The sequence below is a fragment of the Pristiophorus japonicus genome, chromosome 11, assembly GCF_044704955.1.
Source record: "Pristiophorus japonicus isolate sPriJap1 chromosome 11, sPriJap1.hap1, whole genome shotgun sequence".
In the NCBI taxonomy this organism is placed as follows: Eukaryota; Metazoa; Chordata; class Chondrichthyes; family Pristiophoridae; genus Pristiophorus; species Pristiophorus japonicus.
This window is the reverse complement of record NC_091987.1, coordinates 219,273,230-219,295,845: the sequence shown is the minus strand read 5'-3', so window position 1 is coordinate 219,295,845 and position 22,616 is coordinate 219,273,230.

Here is a 22,616-nt window from a genome sequence, read left to right as displayed (position 1 = left end):
CTAGGAATCAATCCTTTGGTCCTTCCGATCTGGAGGGATCAGTAACACACTGGCATTTATCCACTGAACTATTGGGGAACCCTCCTCCTTTGTTCTTTTACAGTATGTTTTATTTAAAACAATAGACTGTTGAAAGCGACTAAAATGTTTAAATTTAATTTCACTGCTTGAATAATGTCCCAGAAAGCATTCCCACTTCGTTCCTATGGTTTATGATGCATTCTAAATCCCCTCATTAAATTATCACTCCTTCCAACCAACTCCTAATTCTGTACAGATGGTTAATTCTGTGCTGAAATCAGCTAATGTACATCAGTGTAACACAGCCTCAACCTGAAATCTTTGAATCATTTATGAATTCTGGGGAGGTAAATTTATGATCATTTTGGGCCAACTAGCTAATCTTGCAGTGTAATAAAATCTAGATGAATATTTATTTGATATATACCAGACTTGTAATGATTGTTGAATTCCACTTCAGAACGGCAAAATAATCCCTTATGTGAAGACAACAGCCTATCACACTCCTCTCAATCAGTCACTTTTAGAAACCTTTCATTTTATTGATCGTGCAACATTTATTGTTTCCAACATTCTCTCCTCGATGCTTGAAATTACGAATTCTTGCTGGGTTCAGTGCCACCGTCCCACACAGCTCTTTGCCAACTCAGCCAAGTGGCTATTCTTCTGGTGCGAGCCTCGACAGTTAATGGTGCAACTTACTCGATTGTTGGAGAGGGGTCATTGCAGCCGAGCCTGGTCCTAACCTTTCCCTGACATCGACAAATGTGCATTTTGCAGCAGGAGTAACTAGATAGCTATTAGGAGCAAGAAGCCTGGTTGATTTCCCCCCTCCTTACCCTGGAGCCAGAGGTTAATTATTTCATTTGCACAACGTCTCCAGGCAAGATCAGTGAACTCAGCTCAGACAGGGCACTGACACGGGTCCGGTGCCACGCCGGGCAATGCAGCTTCCAGCAGAGCCACTGGAGGAGCCACACCTTATATTCAGAAGCTGGAGGATTGTCCTGTCCTGCAGATAATGTGTTCACTTCTGGGCACAGGAATGAAAAAAGGCCACTTGGACCACCTGTCAAAGTGCACCTTTTAGAAAGAACGACTTAAATTTCATATCCTCGACGCCCCAAAGAGCTTCCCAGACAATGAATTACTTTTGAAATGCAGTCATTGTTGTTTTGTAGGCAAATGTGGCAGACAATTTGGGCACGGCAAGATCCCACAATCAGCAATTAAGATGATTGCCCAGTTAGTGTTTTTGGTGAAAGGATAAATATTGGCCCGTACACCGGAGGAACCCCTCTGACCTTCTTTGAATAGTGTCGTGGGATAATTTACATCCACATGAGCATTTCAAATGAAGCTTCGAATTAACATCTCATCCAAAAATAGCAGCTCCGACAGTGCAGCACTCCCTCAGCATGGCACTGAAGCATCAGCCTAGGTTATGTGCTCTTGGAGTGGGGCTTGAACCCACAGCCATCTGACCCATAGAAACATAGAAACATAGAAAATAGGTGCAGGAGTAGGCCATTCGGCCCTTCTAGCCTGCACCGCCATTCAATGAGTTCATGGCTGAACATGCAACTTCAGTACCCCATTCCTGCTTTCTCACCATACCCCTTGATTCCCCTAGTAGTAAGGACTTCATCTAACTCCTTTTTGAATATATTTAGTGAATTGGCCTCAACAACTTTCTGTGGTAGAGAATTCCACAGGTTCACCACTCTCTGGGTGAAGAAATTCCTCCTCATCTCAGTCCTAAATGGCTTCCCCCTTATCCTTAGACTGTGTCCCCTGGTTCTGGACTTCCCCAACATTGGGAACATTCTTCCTGCATCTAACCTGTCTAACCCCGTCAGAATTTTAAACGTTTCTATGAGGTCCCCTCTCATTCTTCTGAACTCCAGTGAATACAAGCCCAGTTGATCCAGTCTTTCTTGATAGGTCAGTCCCGCCATCCCGGGAATCAGTCTGGTGAACCTTCGCTGCACTCCCTCAATAGCAAGAATGTCCTTCCTCAGGTTAGGAGACCAAAACTGTACACAATACTCCAGGTGTGGCCTCACGAAGGCCCTGTACAAGGCCCAGAGGCAAGAGTGCTGACACTGAGCCAAGGCTGGCAGTTTTAGTACACATACTCTCCCAGCACAGCATTTATTTCTGTTTAGAGTATGACTAATCTTTTTGTTTCTATTAACTTGCTTCGTACTTTATTCCAAACATTTCTTATACGGAGTACAGAAGTGTTTTTCCTGATACTGTATAGGTTCTAAATGTGCTTTTCACTCATTCGCATTGCTGCTCTCTGGTCCTTCTTTCTTGGCAAAGTCTCGATTTGCCTTATCTATGTTTTATATATTCGATGAGGTCATCAACAAACTGATGGAAGGTGTCGTCGACAGTGCTATCAAGCGGCATTTACCAATAACTTACCGATGCTCGGTTCCATCAGGACCACTTGGCTCCAGACTTCATGACAGCCTTGGTCCAAACATGGACAAAAGAGCTGAATTACAGAGGAGAGGCGAGAGTGTCTGCACTTGCCATCAACACAGCTTTTGATTGAGTGTAGCATCAAGGAGCTTTAGCAAAATTGAAGTCAATGGGAATCAGGGAGAAAACTCCACTGGCTGGAGTCATACTAGCACATTGAGCCCATCAAGCCTGTGCCAACTCTCAGCTACTCCCACTCCCCTGCCCTTTCCCCATAGCCTTGCAATTTTCTTTCCTTCAGATACTTATTCAAATCCCTTTTGAAAGATAAGATTGAGTCTGCCTCCACCACCCTTTCATAATAACATAAGAACATAGGAAATAGGAGCAGGAGTAGGCCATTTGACCCCTCCGGCCTGCTGCACCATTCAATATCATGGCTGATCTGATCATGGACTCAGCTCCACTTCTCTGCCCGCTCCCCATAACCCTTTACTCCCTTATCACCCAAAATTCTGTCTACCTCCGCCTTAAATTTATTCAATGACCCAGCCTCCACAGCTCTCTGGGGCAGAGAATTCCATAGATTTACAACCCTGAGAGAAGAAATTTCTCCTCATCTCAGCTTTAAATGGGCGGCCCCTTATTCTAAGACTATGGGCTAGAACCTCCACTTTTGTGCTTATCGCCCAAAAATGGGTGTTATTTCCGGCTTGGATGGTAAAAAAGGGTGTTCAGATCGCCGGCTTCTTGCTCATTCTCAAAGCAGCTAGTCTCCACTTTTGAAAATGGACGTTACCGTGAGCGATATAAAATGGGCGGTAGCGGGCTTCTGCCATAAAATGTGGCCATCCTTAGCAACGGCATGGCAACGCTCGATTCCCACGATTCTGGAGGTCAAGGGTCATCATCGCAAGCGCAGAAAAGGAGACAGAGTGGGAGCTCAGAGGGACTGAAGGTGTGGCTGGGTGTGGTGTGGCTGCTTTGGGAGGAAGGAGGAAGACCTTAGAGCTTCACAGCAAGTAGGCAAACAAAAAGTAGCTGTTACCGGCCACATATTTGACCGAATTTGGCCTATAATAGAGAGAGAGGAGGAGGCATCACAGCACGCTGTAGAGACTGACGCTGGAAAGAGCAGTGAGCTGGGAGAGAAGCTCATTGGAGGGCGCAAAAGAGCCAGGAGGTTCTCGGACGAGGCAAATTCCTCCCTCCTGCAGAAGGTCAAGTCACGCTGGGGTGATTTGACACAGGGAGGGCGTGGGAAGCCCATCCCAAAGGCATACCAGAAGATATGGACCGAGATAGCAGAGGTGGTCTCTTCGGCGACCAACGAGAAGCGTGAGGGTAACCAATGCGGCAAACGATGGAATGACCTTGTGGGATCCACAAGAATAAGTATTACATTGATTTACACGTACTTATGTATTTATATAATTTGATTTGTAACAGTCATGAGTGACTATCACCAGATATGAGGTCTTTCACTTTTACCGGGAATATTTGACTCAAAGCCTGTGGTCACGGTGCATGCCGTTTGGAAAAGAATGATAATTTTCATAATAATCATGAGTACATCTGTTGGTTATGTGTTGTATCAGTGTCTGTGACAGTACCGAGCAATGATATCACGCACTGATCTCATGCCATTTCGTCGTGTCACCTTTTACAAAAGAAGCTATCGACGATGAGGTCCGTGCAGAGACAAATGGGTGGGGGGCCACCAGTCCCCAGCGACATCACTGACATGGAGGAGCGAGTGCTAGCACTCGTGGGGAGCACACCCGGACAGCCACGGACGCATCTGTAGACCTTGAAGTGATGCCACGTGAGTAAAGCTTACACCATTGCATGATGTAAAGTCAATAGATGCCACGCCCACTTATATCCGAACAATCAGATATGATAGATGATTTTTAAAATTATCATATACATAATGATGGCCCAATGAAAATCATTGAAATGCAAATGTGTTGATGGTCCTGAAATGTGATGTCTGAGATGATTTTGATAGTGGTGGTGCTTTTGTCGTGCATATGCTGTCAGTAGCGCAGGACTCACCTCGTCACCCTAGTACCCCCTTCTCCTCTAATAATCTCATTTGTGTTTTGCAACTCAGCCAGCAGTGCAACCCAAGGCAAGACCGCAGAGGCCAGAAGGTGGGGGCGCGGGACAGGAGTCGGTGGACGATCCTACATCCGTTGCTGAGGGGCTCCGTGTTATATATGTGGACTTGTATTTACTCTGTACAGCCACCAGAGGGCTCATCCCCTGGAGTCGTAAAGGATCCCATAATCCCTTGGGAGCACGGGTGTTTAAGGAGGCTTCACAGGTTGGAGAGGCACTCTGGAGACCTGCAATAAAAGACTAAGGTCACACTTTACTTTGAGCTCACTGTGTTCATCTGACTCTTTCTCCATACACAACAACTGGCGACGAGATACAGATAGCGAACCCAAAGAGGCAGAGAACAGTGGACATCCTGGAGAAATTTTCGGAGGGAGATGATTGGGAAACTTTTGTGGATCGACTCGACCAATACTTCATGGCCAACGAGCTACATGGGGAAGAGAACGCTGCCAAACGAAGGGCGATCCTCCTCACCGTCTGTGGGCACCAACGTATGGCCCCATGAAGAATCTGCTCACTCCAGCGAAACCCATGGAGAAATCGTACGATGGTCTGTGCACACTGGTCCGAGAGCATTTGAACCTGAAGGAAAGCGTTCTGATGGCGAGGTACCGGTTCTACACCTACAAAAGGTCTGAAGGCCAGGAAGTGGTGAGTTATGTCACCGAGCTAAGACGCCTTGCAGGACATTGCGAATTTGAAGGACATTTGGAGTACATGATCAGAGACTTTTTAGTATTTGGCATTGGCCACAAAACCATACTTCACAAACTTTTGACTGTAGAGATCTCAACCTTGAGTAAGGTCATAGCGATAGCCCAGGCATTCATTGCCACCAGTGACAATATGAAGCAAATCTCTCAGCACACAAGTGCTGCTACAAGTACTGTAAACAAAGTGATGTTGTTTTCGAATCGTAACATACAGGGCAGGTCACACATATCTGCAGCTGCATGTCCGCAGATGACTCAGAGTCCACCATCAAGGGTGATGAATGCAAGGCCATTAACACCTTGTTGGCGGTGCAGAGGTGATCATCATTTCCATTCATGCCGATTCAAAGAGTACGTTTGCAAGGGCTGTGGAACAATGGGACACCTCCAACGAGTGTGCAGGCGAGCTGCTAAGCCTGTTAAACCTGCAAACCACCATGTTGCAGGGGAGAACAGATCCACGGAGGTTCACAACAAACCAGAGCCTCAGATTGAGGAGGCAGAGGTACATGGGGTGCACACATTCACCACGAATTGTCCCCCGATAATGCTGAATGTTGAACAAATGGACTCCCAGTGTCAATGGAGCTGGACACAGGCGCGAGCCAGTCCATCATGGGCAAAAAACTTTCGAAAGATTGTGGTGCAATGAGGCCTCAAGGCCAGTCTTAACTCCTGTTCACACAAAACTAAGAACTTACACGAAAGAACTGATTCCTGAAATTGGCAGTGCTACCGTAAAGGTCTCCTACGATGAGCAGTGCACAAGCTATCACTCTGGGTGGTACCGGACGATGGTCCCATGCTGCTTGGCAGGAGCTGGCTGGGAAAGATACGCTGGAACTGGGACGACGTCCAAGCGCTATCGCCCGCTGATGACACTTTGTGTGTCCAGGTCTTAAACAAATTTCCTTCACTGTTCGAACCAGGCATCGGGAAATTCCAAGGAGCAAAAGTGCAGATCCACCTAATTCCGGGGGCGGGACCCATCAATCACAAGGCGAGAGCAGTACCATACATGATGAGAGAAAGGATAGAGATCGAGCTAGACCGGCTGCAAAGAGAGGGCATTATTTCACTGATCGAGTTCAGCGAGTGGGCCAGTCCTATTGTCCCAGTCCTCAAGGGAGACAGCACCGTCAGAATCCGTGGCGATTACAAAGTAACTATCAATCGTTTCTCCCTGCAGGACCAATACCTACTACCAGAGGCCACTGACCTCTTTGCAATGTTGGCGGGAGGAAAGACATTCACAAAGTTGGATCTGACTTCAGCCTACATGATGCAGGAACTGGAGGAATCATCGAAGGCCCTCACCTGCATCAACACACACAAGGATCTTTTTGTTTATAACAGATGCCCATTTGGAATCCGATCAGCGGTGGCGATATTCCAGAGAAACATGGAAAGTTTCCGGAAGTCAGTCCTGCACATCGTGGTCTTCCAGAACGACATCTTGGTCACAGGTCGGAACACAGTCAAGCACCTGCAGAACCTGAAGGAAGTTCTTAGTCGCCTCAACCGCGTGGGGCTCAGGTTAAAACGCTCGAAGTGCATTTTCCTGGCGTCTGAAGTGGAGTTCTTGAGAAGGAGGATTGCGGCGGACGGCATCAGGCCCACCAACGCGAAGACGGAGGCAATCAAGAACGCATCGAGGCCACAGAATGTGACGGAGCTGTGGTCGTTTCTGGGACTCTTGAACTACTTTGGTAACTTCTTACCGGGTCTCAGCACACTGCTCGAACCACTACATGTCTTACTACGAAAAGGGGGCGAATGGGTTTGGGGCAAAAGCCTAGAAAATGCCTTTGTAAAAGCAAGAAAATTGTTATGCTCAAACAAATTGCTTGTGTTGTATGATCCATGTAAGTGTTTGGCACTAGCATGTGATGCGTCGTCATATGGCATCGGGTGTGTATTGCAACAAGCTAATGATTTCAGGAAACTGTAACCTGTTGCTTAGTCATCCAGGAGTCTGTCTAAGGCCGAGAGAGCCTAAGCATGATTGAAAAAGAAGCGTGTGTCTATGGGATAAAGAAAATGCATCAATACCCGTTTGGTCTAAAATTCGAATTGGAAACTGACCATAAGCCACTTATATCCCTGTTTTCCGAGAATAAAGGGATAAATACCAATGCATCGGCCCGCATCCAGAGATGGGTGCTCATGTTGTCCACATACAACTGCACCATCCGCCACAGGCCAGGCACAGAAAACTGGGCCGATGCTCTCAGTAGGCTGCCATTGCCCACCATGGGGACGGAAATGGCGCAGCCCGCAGATCTAGCCATGGTTATGGAAGCATTTGAGAGTGAGCAATCACCCGTCACTGCCCGGCAGATCAAAACCTGGACAAGCCAGGGCCCCTTATTATCTCTAGTCAAAAGCTGTGTGCTTCACGGGAGCTGGTCCAGTGTCCCAGTGGAAATGCAGGAAGAGATAAAACCGTTCCAGCGGCGCAAAGATGAAATGTCTACCCAGGCAGACTGCCTTCTGTGGGGCAATCGAGTAGTGGTCCACAAGAAGGGCAGAGACACCTTCATCAATGGCCTCCACAGTACCCACCCAGGCATCGTAATGATGAAAGCGATATCCAGATCCCACGTGTGGTGGCCCAGTATCGATGTGGACTTAGATGTAATACATGCTCGGAGTTAAGCAATGCACCCAGGGAGACGCCGCTAAGTTTATGATCTTGGCCCTCCAAACCGTCGATCCCGCTGAGGCCTCATGGACGCGGCAGGTCTGTGCCACATGACAGCGGAGAGATGGTACCGTTGTCCAGGATGACTGTAGACATTGGTGACCAGTTCATCGAAGCATTGGAGGGCATATCCCGACAGCTGGCCACCATCTCCGGCACCATGACCAAGTACATTCCGCGGATGGTGGGGGGGTCCCTGGATGCGATAGCCAGGAACACTGCTGCCACAGGCTTCCTAGTTCGCATGCCAGACACAAGACTCCCAAAACAAGTGCTCTATGCGGTACTCCTTCACGGCAAACGAGCCAAAGGTGGGCAGCAGAAACATTACAAGGACACCCTTAAAGCCTCCCTGATAAAGTGCGACATCATCACTGACATCTGGGAGTCCCTGGCCAAAGACCGCCCTAAGTGGAGAAAGTGCATCCGGGAGGGCATTGAGCACTTCAAGTCTCAACGTCGAGAGCGTGAAGAGGTCAAGTGCAGGCAGCGGAAGGAGCGTGCTGCAAACCAGTCCCACCCACCCCTTCCCTCAACGACTGTCTGTCCCACCTGTGACAGTCTATTGGACTGTTCAGCCACCAAAGAGCTCACTTCAGGAGTAGAAACAAGTCTTCCTCGATTCTGAGGGACTGCCTATGATGATGATGATGAGTGGTACCCGAGCGCGGCACTCCACCCCTAGGTTCCGTACCACCACTGCGAACGACAGATGAGAACCAGGACCAAGATCCTATTTCTGCATCAGAGAATGTTGCCCCCTCGGCACCCGCCGCTCCCGTACCCGTGCAATAACAGCATCAGCCTTCATCCCCGCCTGAGGAGCTCCTCAACCAGGCGCCGTAGAGCGAGGAGGAGAAGGAGCAGAGGTGGGGAGGAGAAGGAAAGTGATGTGCATGTCCACAGGTGATGGCTGTGTTATATCTCCATCTGGGTGTATGCAATTTGTTGCAATGTATTGGGGCTGGGGACCACACTGCTGCTTTGCCTTCGTATTCTGTGTTGCTGGACATGTTGAACATGTGATTTATGTCAATGGTGGAAAAAGAGGGGTGTGGGCAGGGGTTGGGTGTTATTGGCTGTGATACTTATGATTTCAGACCAATGTTGGTATAAAATTTTTGTTATTGAATATAACCTTGTTGCCCATTGTCTCAGATAGCTGCACCGTTACACGCTGGTGATTCCTTGACGTGAAAGGGTTAAATACAACTTAACATCAATCAACGTAAACTTTAACTGGCACCAAGGTGATGGGCACCATTGATGTCTGAGCTGCACACACACAGCAGTGTGTCAACGTTGTCACTCACATCAACGCTCTTTCAGACAAATCGTTCAAATATCAGCTCCTCACGTAAGAGTGGGATTTTACAAATGCCAGCCACACTGCTGGCGTTCGTTCAGAACAGTTCCACATTTTGTGGGCGGTTTTTTGGGCGAGCGATATTATGGACGATATGTGTGCGAGATGGTGAAATTGATGCCGGGTGATCTCATGGCCACTAGTTTCGGTAAATATGCTCTTTACGACAAAAAAAAGTGGGCAGGCGTTAATATTGAATCTCCACGTTAAATCAGTGCGGAAAGTAACGCTGGCCGATATTATGGCCGTTGATTTCGCCCATTCTGATGATTCCGCCTAAAAAAAGTGACCGAGCGGTAATAATTTTTCCCGGCGATAAGCCCATGGGGAAGTAACACTTGCAGATAAGTTTCCTAAAAATGCCTGTCAGTTTCCATTTTGTGGCAAAATGGGCACTATCTGATCATTACACATCATTTCAACGGTAAAATGGGCATTAAGTGGGCATTAAGCATGCAAAAAAAGTGGAAGTTCTAGCCCTATATCCCCTAGTTTTAGTTTCCTCTATGAGTGGAAATATCTTCTCTGCATCCACCTTGTCGAGCCCCCTCATTACCTTATAAGTTTCGATAAGATCACCTCTCATTCTTCTGAACTCCAATGAGTATAGGCCCAACCTACTCAACCTATCCTCATAAGTCAACCCCCTCATCTCTGGAATCAACCTAGTGAACCTTCTCTGAACAGCCTCCAATGCAAGTATATCCTTCCTTAAACACAGAGACCAAAACACTTCGCAGTACTCCAAGTGTGGCCTCACCAATACCCTGTACAGTTGTAGCAGGACTTCTCTGCTTTTATACTCTATCCCCCTTGCAATAAAGGCCAACATTCCATTTGCCTTCCTGATTACTTGCTGTACCTGCATACTAACTTTTTGTGTTTCATGCACAAGGACCCCCAGGTCCCTCTGTACTGCAGCACTTTGCAATTTTTCGCCATTTAAATTATAATTTGCTTTTCTATTATTTCTGCCAAAGTGGATAACCTCACGTTTTCCCACATTATACTCTATCTGTCAAATTTTTGCCCGTTCACTTAGCCTGTCTACATCCCTTTGCAGATTTTTTGTGTCCTCCTCACAATTTGCTTTCCCACCCATCTTTGTATCATCAGCAAACTTGGCTACATTATACTCGGTCCCTTCATCCAAGTCATTAATATAGATTGTAAATAGTTGAGGGAGTGCATTCCAGAACTCAACCACTCGCTGTGTAAATAAATGTTTTCTTACATCGCCTTTGCTTCTTTTGCCAATCACCTTAAATCTGTGTCCTCTGGTTCTCGACCCTTCTGCTAATAGGAACCATTTCTATCTACTCTGTCCAGGTCCCTCATGATTTTGAACACTTCTATCAAATCTCCTCTCAATCTTCCCTGCTCCAAGACCAGCTTCTCTAGTCTATCAACATAACTGAAGTCACTCATTCCTGGAATCATTCTCGTAAATCTTTTCTAAGGTCTTCACATTCTTCCAAAAGTGTGGTGCCTAGAATTGAACACAGTACTCCAGTTGGGGCCGAACCATTGTTTTATACAGGTTAAACATAATTTCCACACTTTTGTACTCTATACTATTTATGAAGCCCAGGATCCCGTAAGCCTTTTTAAATGCTTTCACAACCTGCCCTGCCACCTTCAATGATTTGTGCACACACCCCGGGGTCTCTCAGTTCGAGCATCCCCTTTAGGATTATACCATTTAGTTTATGTCTTCTCTTCATTCTTTCTACCAAAATGTATCACCACACTTTTCTGCATTAAATTTCCCTGAGTCCGCCCATTTCACCAGCCTGTCTATGTCTTCCTGAAGTCTATCCCTCTCCTCCTCGCTGTTCACTATACTTCCAAGTTTTATGTCATCTGCAAATTTTGAAATTGTGCCCTGTACACCCAAGTCCAAGTCATTAATATATATCAATAAAAGCAGTGTCCCAGTACCGACCCCGGGGGAACACCACTGTATACCTTCCTCCAGTCCGAAAAACAACCGTTCACCCCTACTCTCTGTTTCCTGTCACTGAGACAATTCTGTATCCATGCTGCCATTGTCCCTTTTATTCCATGGGCTTCAACTTTGCTGCAAGCCTATTATGTGGCACTTTGTCGATCGCCTTTTGGAAATCCATGTACACTACGTCAACCATATTACCCTCATCAACCTTCTCTGTTACCTCATCAAAAAACTCCATCAAGTTCATTAAACACAATTTGCCTTTAATAGATCCGTGCTGGCTTTCCTTAATTAATCCACCCTTATCCAAGTGACTGTTAATTTTGTCCCTGATTACTGTTTCTAAATGCTTCCCCACTACCGCGGTTAAACTGACTGGCCTGTAGTTTTACACACTTTTTTGAACAATGGTGTAATATTTGTAATTTTCCAGTCCTCTGGCACCATCCCTGTATCTATAGAGGATTGGAATATTATGGCCAGTACCTCTGTGATTTCCGCCCTCAAATCTCTCAGCATCCTAGGATGCATCCCATCTGCTCCTGGTGATTTACCTACTTTAAGTACAGCCAGCCTTTCTAATACCTCTTCTTTATCAATACTTATCTTATCAAGTGTCTCCACGACCTCCTCCTTTATTATGTCTATGACAGCATCCTCTTCCTTGGTGAAGACAGATGCAAAGTATTTGTTTAGTACCTCAGCCGTACCCTCTGCCTCCATGCATTGGTCTCCTTTTTGGTCCCTAACGGCCCCACCCAAACTGAATTCAAATTCTCAAACTGCCATGGCAGGATTTGAACAAGCGTTCTCTGGTTAATTAGTCCAGGAACATAACCACTACTCTATCGTACCCAGCAGAAAGGAAGGTGGTTGTGGTTGTTGGAGGGCAATCATCTCAGTCCCAGGAAATCACTGCAGGAGTTCCTCAGGGCAGTGACCTGAAATGTTAACTCGGTTTCTCTCTCCGCCGATGCTGCCTGACCTGCTGAGTGTTCCCAACATTTTCTGTATTTCGTTCAGATTTCCAGCATCCGGAGTATTTTGCTTTTGTATCACATTCCCGAGAGCGGGTTTTGTCTGTTACCTTGCACGCCCTCCGCAGAGCAGTAGGTGTGGTGACCCGTATTGTACAGACTACTCCTGAGGAGCTCGAACCTGGCTAGGAGAGGGTTAAAACCAGCATTCAATCACTGTTCTTCATTCACAGGCTCAGAAAGGCTGCCACCTGGGTGTCCCTGGAGATGGAGCACGCTCGAGGCCTTCCGCGACTGTTGGGCACCAGAGGGACTAGAGTGCATAATCAGAACCGGGAATAAAATTCTAATTTAATTTGTTAAGGTTCCTTTAAACTTTTTTTTGTTAATTTACAGTTTGTATTGGTTGTGTAAAAAGGGGCACATGCTTCACTTTTGATTGGCAATTGCCAGTATTTTAAAAGAGTCAGAAAGGCTGCAAAGGTTAATTTGTTAAAGAGTCTCTGAGTGAGACTGACCCTCGACTCTCTTACTGCTAACAATTGCTGAGTGTGTTCTGGGCAGTGGCCTCTCTGGGAACCGCAGCCCATCTTGCACCATAAATCCTTAAAACTGCAGCTGTCTGCAACTCTCACGTAACTCAGGCATTTGTCAGTGCTGCAGTGCACTTACACAAACTCTCCAATTTCTAAGATGAGCTTTGTATTCTGTTCTCAATTACTAGTAAGTTGAGCAACAGTGTAATGGCCTAGTGAGAGAGACTGATGCCAGGACACAGACAGACTCACAGCTTGTAGCCTATAATGAAATAACCGTACAGCACACACTCACACATGCGGCACGGACACATTCAGAGGCATTCCACAAGAGAGAATTCGCACATTTTTGGGCTTGTGGGTCACTGACCAAGGCAACTGAATGGTTAGCCAGTGAACCACTGAGCTAGTTAGTGACCCACAAACTAGTGAGGCAGCTAGTTGGCTGAGGAAATGGTACATCATTAAATCAATTCCCCAGTCAATGAATAACAAACGGTTCTAAATTCGATCCCCCATTTAAGTCAGGTGATCTCGTGGGGTTGCAGTTGAGGTGCTGCTGCTGACCTCAACATCACTGGGCTAGGGAGGGAGGAGGGAGGAGGGAGAGTACACCAACCTGGATTCCTGCCACCAGTTCCTAGAATCTTAGAAATCATAGAAATTTACAGCTCAGAAGGAGGCCATTTTGGCTCATCGTGTCCGTGCCGGCCAACAAAGAGCTATCAACCTAATCCCACTTTCCAGTTCTTGGGCCGTAGCCTTGGGTAAGTGATGGCACTTTAAGTGCACACCCAAGTACTTTTTAAATGTGGTGAGGGTTTCTGCCTCTTTCATCCTTTCAGGCAGTGAGCTCCAGACCCTCACCACCCTCTGGGTTAAATAATTTCCCCTCAAGTCCCCTCTAAACCTGCTACCAATTACTTTAAATCTATGCCCTCTGATTGTTGGCCCTTCTGCGAAGGAAAATAGTTCCTTCCTATCAACTCTACCTAGGCCCCTCATGATTATAGTGAGAGTAGGAATCGCAGGAGAGCTCAGATGAATATGTGGCTTGAGGAGTGGTGCAGCAGGGAGGGATTCAAATTCCTGGGACATTGGAACTGGTTCCGGGGGAGGTGGGACCAGTACAAAACGGACGGTCTGCACCTGGGCAGGACCGGAACCAATGTCCTAGGGGGAGTGTTTGCTAGTACTGTTGGGGAAGAGTTAAACTAATACGGCAGAGAGATGGGAACCTATGCAGGGAGACAGAGGGAAGTAGAATGGGAGCAGAAGCAAAAGATAGAAAGAAGAAAAGTAAAAGTGGAGGACAGAGAAACCGAAGGCAAAAAGCAAAAAGAGCCACATTACAGCAAAATTCTAAAAGGGCATAGTGTGTTAGAAAGACAAGCCTGAAGGCTCTGTGCCTCAATGCGAGGGGTATTCGGAATAAGGTGGACAAATTAACTGCGCAGATAGCAGTTAACGGGTATGATGTGATTGGTATCACAGAGACATGGCTTCAGGGTGACCAAGGCTGGGAACTCAACATCCAAGGGTATGCAACATTCAGGAAGGATAGACAGAGGAAATTAATGCAATAGTAAGAAAGGACATTAGCTTGGATGATGTGGAATCGGTATGGGTGGAGCTGCGGAATACCAAGGGGCAGAAAACGCTAGTGGGAGTTGTGTACATACTACCAAACAGTAGTAGTAAGGTTGGGGACAGCATCAAACAAGAAATAAGGAATGCTTGCAATAAAGGTACAGCAGTTATCATGGGTGACTTTAATCTACATATTGATTGGGCTAACCAAACTGGTAGCAATGCAGTGGAGGAGGATTTCCTGGAGTGTATTAGGGATGGTTTTCTCGACCAATATGTCGAGGAATCAACCAGGGAGCTGGCCATCCTCGACTGGGTGATGTGTAATGAGAAAGGACTAATTAGCAATCTTGTTGTGCGAGGCCCCTTGGGGAAGAGTGACCATAACATGGTAGAATTCCTTATTAAGATGGAGAGTGACACAGTTAGTTCAGAAACCAGGGTCCTGAACTTAAGGAAAGGTAACTTCGATGGTATGAGACGTGAATTGGCTAGAGTAGACCGGCAAATGATACTTAAAGAGTTGACCGTGGATAGGCAATGGCAAACATTTAAAGATCACATGGATGAGCTTCAGCAATTGTACATCCCTGTCTGGAGTAAAAATAAAATGGGGAAGGTGGCTCACCGTGGCTAACAAGGGAAATTAGGGATAGTGTTAAATCCAAGGAAGAGGCATATAAATTGGTCAGAAAAAGCAGCAGACCTGAGGACTGGGAGAAATTTAGAATTCAGCAGAGGACGACAAAGGGTTTAATTAAGAGGGGGAAAATAGAGTACGAGAAGAAGCTTGCCGGGAAACATAGAAACATAGAAAATAGGTGCAGGAGTAGGCCTTTGAGCCTGCACCGCCATTCAATGAGTTCATGGCTGAACATGCAACTTCAGTACCCCATTCTTGCTTTCTCGCCATACCCCTTGATCCCCCTAGTAGTAAGGACTACATCTAACTCCTTTTTGAATATAAAAACTGACTGCAAAAGCTTCTATAGATATGTGAAGAGAAAAATATCAGTGAAGTCAAATGTAGGTCCCTTGCAGTCGGATTCAGGTGATTTTATAATGGGGAACAAGGAAATGGCAGACCAGTTGAACAAATATGTTGGTTCTGTCTTCAGGAAGGAAGGTTGGGAAAAAAAAACAGTAAAAGGGAATATTATTTGAATGGGGAGAAATTACAACATGCTGCGGTGCAGAGGAACCTGGGGGTCCTGGTGCATGAATCCCAAAAAGTTAGTTTGCAGGTGCAGCAGGTAATCAGGAAGGCGAATGGAATATTGGTCTTCATTGCGAGAGGGATGGAGTATAAAAGCAGGAAGGTCCTGCTGCAACTGTACAGGGTATTGGTGAGGCCGCACCTGGAGTACTGCGTGCAGTTTTGGTCATCTTACTTAAGGAAGGATATACTAGCTTTGGAGGGGGTACAGAGACGATTCACTAGGCTGATTCCAGAGATGAGGGGGTTACCTTATGATGATAGATTGAGTAGACTGGGTCTTTACTCGTTGGAGTGCAGAAGGATGAGGGGTGATCTTATAGAAACATTTAAAATCATGAAAGGGATAGACAAGAGAGAGGCAGAGAGGTTGTTTCCACTGGTCGGGGAGACTAGAACTAGGGGGCACAGCCTCTAAATACGGGGGAGCCAATTTAAAACCGAGTTGAGAAGGAATTTCTTCTCCCAGAGGGTTGTGAATCTGTGGAATTCTCTGCCCAAGGAAGCAGTTGAGGTTAGCTCATTGAATGTATTCAAATCACAGATAGATAGATTTTTAACCAATAAGGGAATTAAGGGTTATGGGGAGCGGGCGGGTAAGTGGAGCTGAGTCCACGGCCAGATCAGCCATGATCTTGTTGAATGGCGGAGCAGGCTCGAGGGGCTAGATGGCCTACTCCTGTTCCTAATTCTTATGTTCTTATGACACAAATAACCTTCCGGAAATACTAGGGGACTGAGGGTCTTGTGAGAAGGAGGAACTGAAGGAAATCCTTATTAGTAAGGAAATTGTGTTAGGGAAATTGATAGAATTGAAGGCCGATAAATCCCCAGGGCCTGATAGTCTGCATCCCAGAGAACTTAAGGAAGTGGCCCTAGAAATAGTGGATGCATTGGTGATCATTTTCCAACAGTCTATCAACTCTGGATCAGTTCCTATGGACTGGAGGGAAGCTAATGTAACACCATTTTTTTAAAAAGGAGGGAGAGAAAACGGGGAATTAGCCTGACATCGGTAGTGGGGAAAATGTTGAATTCAATTATTAAAGAGGAAATAGCAGCGCATTTGGAAAACAGTGACAGGATCGGTCCAAGTCAGCATGGAGTTATGGAAGGGAAATCATGCTTGACGAATCTTCTAGAATTTTTTGAGGATGTAACTAGTAGAGTGGACAAGGGAGAAGCAGTGGATGTGGTGTATTTGTACTTTCAAAGGGCTTTTGACAAGGTCCCACATAAGAGATTGGTGTGCAAAATTAAAGCACGAGGTATTGGGGGTAATGTACTGATGTGGATAGAGAACTGGTTGGCAGACAGGAAGCAGAGAGTCAGGATAAACGGGTCCTTTTCAGAATGGCAGGCAGTGACTAGTGGGGTGCCGCAGGGCTCAGTGCTGGGACCCCAGCTGTTTACAATATACATCAATGATTTAGATGAAGGAATTTAGTGTAATATCTCCAAGTTTGCAGATGACACTAAGCTGGCTGGCAGTGTGAGCTGTGAGGAGGATGCTAAGAGGCTGCAGGGTGACTAGCAGGTGAGTGGGCAAATGCACGGCAGATGGATAAATGTGAGGTTATCCACTTTGGTGGCAAAAACACGAAGGCAGAATATTATCTGAATGGCGGCAGATTAGGAAAAGGGGAGGTGCAACGAGACCTGGGTGTCATGGTACATCGGTCATTGAAAGTTGCCATGCAGGTACACCAGGCGGTGAAGAAGGCAAATGGTATGTTGGCCTTCATAGCTAGGGGATTTGAGTATAGGAGCAGGGAGGTCTTACTGCAGTTGTACAGGGCCTTGGTGAGGCCTCACCTGGAATATTATGTTCAGTTTTGGTCTCCTAATCTGAGGAAGGACATTCTTGCTATTGAGGGAGTGCAGCAAAGATTCACCAGACTGATTCCCGGGATGGCAGGACTGACATATGAGGAGAGACTGGATCGACTGGGCCTGTATTCACTGGAGTTTAGAAGGATGAGAGGGGATCTCATAGAAACATATAAAATTCTGACAGGACGGGACAGGTTAGATGCAGGAAGAATGTTCCCGATGTTGGGGAAGTCCAGAACCAGGGGACACAGTCTAAGGATAAGGGGTAGGCCATTTAGGACTGAGATGAGGAGAAACGTCTTCACTCAGAGAGTTGTTAACCTGTGGAATTCTCTACCGCAGAGAGTTGTTGATGCCAGTTCATTGGATATATTCAAGGGGGAGTTAGATATGGCCCTTACGGCTAAAGGGGTCAAGGGGAATGGAGAGAAAGCAGGAAAGTGGTACTGAGGTGAATGATCAGCCATGATCTTATTGAATGGCGGTGCAGGCTCAAAGGGTCAAATGGCCGACTCCTGCACCTATTTTCTATGTTTCTATCCCTATTCAAAGGGTATGTTTGCAAGGGCTGTGGAACAATGGGACACCTCCAAAGTATGTGCAGACGAGCTGCTAATCCTGTTAAACCTGCAAACCACCATGTTGCACATGAGGACAGATTCACGGAGGATCACAACGAACCAGAGCCTCAGACCGAGGAGGCAGAGGTACACGGGGTGCACACATTCACCATGAATTGTCCCCCAATAATGCTGAATGTTGAACTAAATGGACTCCCGGTGTCAATGGAACTGGACACGGGCGCGAGCCAGTCCATCATGGGCAAAAAGACTTTTGAAAGACTGGTGCAACAAGGCCTCAAGGTCAGTCTTAATTCCAATTCGTACAAAACTAAGAACATACACGAAAGAACTGATTCCCGTAATTGGCAATGCTACCGTTAAGGTCTCTTATGATGGAGCGGTGCACAAGCTACCACTCTGGGTGTTATCGGGCGACAGTCCCGCGCTGGTTGGCAGGAACTGCCTGGGAATGATATGCTGGAACTGGGACGACGTCCGAGTGCTATCGCCCGCTGACGACACTTTGTGTGCCCGGGTCTTAAAAATGTTCCCTTCGCTATTCGAACCAGGCATTGGGAAATTCCAAGGGGCAAAAGTGAAGATCCACCTAATTCCAGGGGCGCGACCCATCCATCACAAGGCGAGAGCAGTACCGTACATGATGAGAGAAAGGGTCGAGATCGAGCTAGACTGGCTGCAACAAGAGGGCATCATTTCACTGATCGAGTTCAATGAGTGGGCCAGCCCGATCGTTCCTGTCCTCCAGGGAGACAGCACTGTCAGAATCTGTGGCTATTACAAAGTAACTATCAATCGTTTCTCCTTGCAGGACAGATACCCACTACCAAAGACCGATGACCTATTTGCAACGCTGGTGGGAGGAAAGACGTTCACAAAGCTGGATCTGACTTCAGCCTACATGACGCAGGAACTGCAGGAATCATCGAAGGGCCTCACCTGCATCAACACGCACAAAGGTCTTTTTATTTATAACAGATGCCCGTTTGGAATCCGATCAGCGGCGGCGATATTCTAGAGAAACATGGAAAGCTTACTGAAGTCGGTCCCGCATACCATGGTCTTCGAGGTCCTGCTGCAACTGTATAGGGTATTGGTGAGGCTGCACCTGGAGTACTGCGTACAGTTTGGTCACCTTACTCAAGGAAGGATATACTAGCTTTGGAGGCGGTACAGAGACGATTCACTCGGCTGATTCCAGAGATGAGGGGGTTACCTTATGATGATAGATTGAGTAGACTGGGTCTTTACTCGTTGGAGTGCAGAAGGATGAGGGGTGATCTTATAGAAACATTTAAAATCATGAAAGGGATAGAGAAAAAGATCAGTGAAGTCAAATGTAGGTCCCTTGCAGTCGGATTCAGGTGAATTTATAATGGGAACAAAGAAATGGCAGACCAATTGAATAAATACCTTGGTTCTGTCTTCACAAAAGAAGACACAAATAACCTTCCGAAAGTACTAGGGGACCGAGGGTCTTGTGAGAAGGAGGAACTGAAGAAAATCCTTATTAGGTGGGAAATTGTGTTAGTGAAATTGACGGGCTTGAAGGCCGATAAATCCCTGGGGTCTGATAGTCTGCATCCCAGAGTACTTAAGGAAGTGGCCCTAGAAATAGTGGATGCATTGGTGATCATTTTCCAACAGTCTATCGACTCGGGATCAGTTCCTATGGACTGGAGAGTAGCTAATGTAACACCACTTTTTAAAAAGGGAGGGAGAGAAAAAGCAGGTAATTATAGACCGGTTAGCCTGACATCAGTAGTGGGGAAACTGTTGGAATCAATTATTAAGGATGAAATAGCAGAGCATTTGGAAAGCAGTGACAGGATCGGTCCAAGTCAGCATGGATTTAAGAAGGAGAAATCATGCTTGACAAATCTGGAATTTTTTGAGGATGTAACTAGTAGAGTGGACAAATGAGAACCAGTGGATGTTGTGTATTTGGACTTTCAAAAGGCTTTTGACAAGATCCCACACAAGAGATTGGTGTGCAAAATCAAAGCATATGGTATTGGGGGTAATATACTGACACGGATAGAGAACTGGTTGGCAGACAGGAAGCAGAGAGTCGAGATAAACGGGTCCTTTTCAGAATGGCAGGCAGTGACTAGTGGAGTGCCGCAGGGCTCAGTGCTGGGACCCCAGCTCTTTACAATATACATCAATGATTTGGATGAAGGAATTGAGTGTAATATCTCCAAGTTTGCAGATGACACTAAACTGGGTGGCGGTGTGAGCTGTGAGGGGGACGCTAAGAGGCTGCAGGGTGACTTAGTCAGGTTAGGTGAGTGGGCAAATGCATGGCAGATGCAGTATAATGTGGATAAATGTGAGGTTATCCACTTTGGGGACAAAAACGCAAAGACAGAATATTATCTGAATGGTGGAAGATTCGGAAAAGGGGAGGTGCAATGAGACCTGGGTGTCATGGTTGAAAGCTGGAAAATGGCGTGTTGGCCTTCATAGCTAGGGGATTTGAGTATAGGAGCAGGGAGGTCTTACTGCAGTTGTACAGGGCCTTGGTGAGGCCTCACCTGAAATATTGACCAATTTTGGTCTCCTAATCTGAGGAAGAACGTTCTTGCTATTGAGTGAGTGCAGCGAAGGTTCACCAGACTGATTCCAGGGATGGCCGGACTGATATATGAGGAGAGACTGGATCGACTGGGGCTTTATACATTGGAGTTTAGAAGGATGAGAGGGGCTCTCAGAAACATACAAGATTCTGTCGGGACGGGACAGGTTAGATGCGGGTAGATTGTTCCCGATGTTGGGGAAGTCCAGAACCAGGGGATACAGTCTTAGGATAAGGGGTAGGCCATTTAGGACTTAGATGAGGAGAAACTTCTTCACTCAGAGTTGTTAACCTGTGGAATTCCCTGCCGCAGAGAGTTGTTGATGCCAGTTCATTGGATATATTCAAGAGGGAGTTAGATATGGCCCTTACGGCTAAAGGGATCAAAGGGTATGGGGAGAAAGCAGGAAAGGGGTACTGAGGGAATGATCAGCCATGATCTTATAGAATGGTGGTGCAAGCTCGAAGGACCGAATGGCCTCCTCCTGCACCTATTTTCTATGCTTCTATGTTTATACACCTTAGGGCTGCCCTCAGCCTCATCTGTTTCCAATGAAAACAAACCCAGCCTATCCAATCGTTCCTCATAGCTAAAATTCTCCAGTCCAGGTAACATCCTAGTAAATCTCCTCTGTACCCTCTCTAGTACAATCACATCTTTCCTGTAATGTGGTGACCAGAACTGCACGCAGTACTCTAGCTGTGGCCTAACTAATGTTTTATACAGTTCAAGCGTAACCTCCCTGCTCTTGTATTCTATGCCTCGGGTAATAAAGACAAGTATTCTTAACCACCTTATCTACCTGGCCTGCTACCTTCAAGGATCTGTTGACATGCACTCCAAGGTCCCTTTATTCCTCTACACGTCTCAGTGTCTTGCCATTTAATGTGTATTCCCTTGCCTTGTTAGACCTCCTCAAATGCATTACCTCACACTTCTCCGGATTGAATTCCATTTGCCACTGTTCTGCCCACCTGACCAGTCCATTGATATCTTCCTGCAGTCTACAGCTTTCTTTTTCATTATCAACCACACGGCCGATTTTTGCATCATCTGCAAACTTCTTAATCATACCCCCTGCATTCAAGTCTAAATCATGGCTATATATCACAAAAAGCAAGGGACCCGGTACTGAGCTTTGCGGAACCCCGCTGGAATAAACTCGGCCATGTCCTAACCAGCCTCCAATGTGGCAGGCAGGAATTCGCTGCCCGCCATATTGGAAAAAGGGAAAAAAAAATTGTAGGGCACAAACAGGCATTGGTCCTTTGCATTTGCAAATACGGGACAGCGCCTGTTTGAGGCTGTCTGTGTGCTGAGGCAGTGCCTTGGGACTGCCTGCTACCAAAGAGTTAAGTTGTTGTAATTTAGTAACCTGAATATGGGGCCTACGCCCAAGCAATTGTGGAATTTCTATCCCCGTGTGTTTGGACATCTGTGAACCCAGTGCTGGGCCCAGTAATGTCCCCATGGTCAGCAATTATCTGACCCGCACTGTCTGAGTCACATGTAACCACTGGGCTGAGGTACCAGAGAGTGTCTGGCACCTGTGACATTCGACCAAGTATAAGTCACAAGTGGCAGGGAGAATATAAAACATAAATCCTTTTTTATTCTTAATTCTTAGCAAGCCACTCACTTGCATCCCCAGGAATTTGAATTCACTGTGCTTAGCAATTCAGCAAAGTGAGACAAACCATGTCCATTCCCTCTCTCCAACACATCAAACAAAAAACAATGCCGATGGATTGCTTCCTGTAACCTTGCTAACCTGATGTATTTCACATTGAGCCCCCTGCCATGAGACTCCACACCATGCGAGTGACAGAGACCGTCTGGGGTGAGAGGAGGGGAGCTAGTTCACACATATTTACAGATTTTAACATAGTTACTGAACGCTTAAAATAAAACACCTCACATTTGTAGCAATCCTCTCTAAATCGATGGAATTAATCAAACTGATCTGGGTGCTATTCTTGAATATTT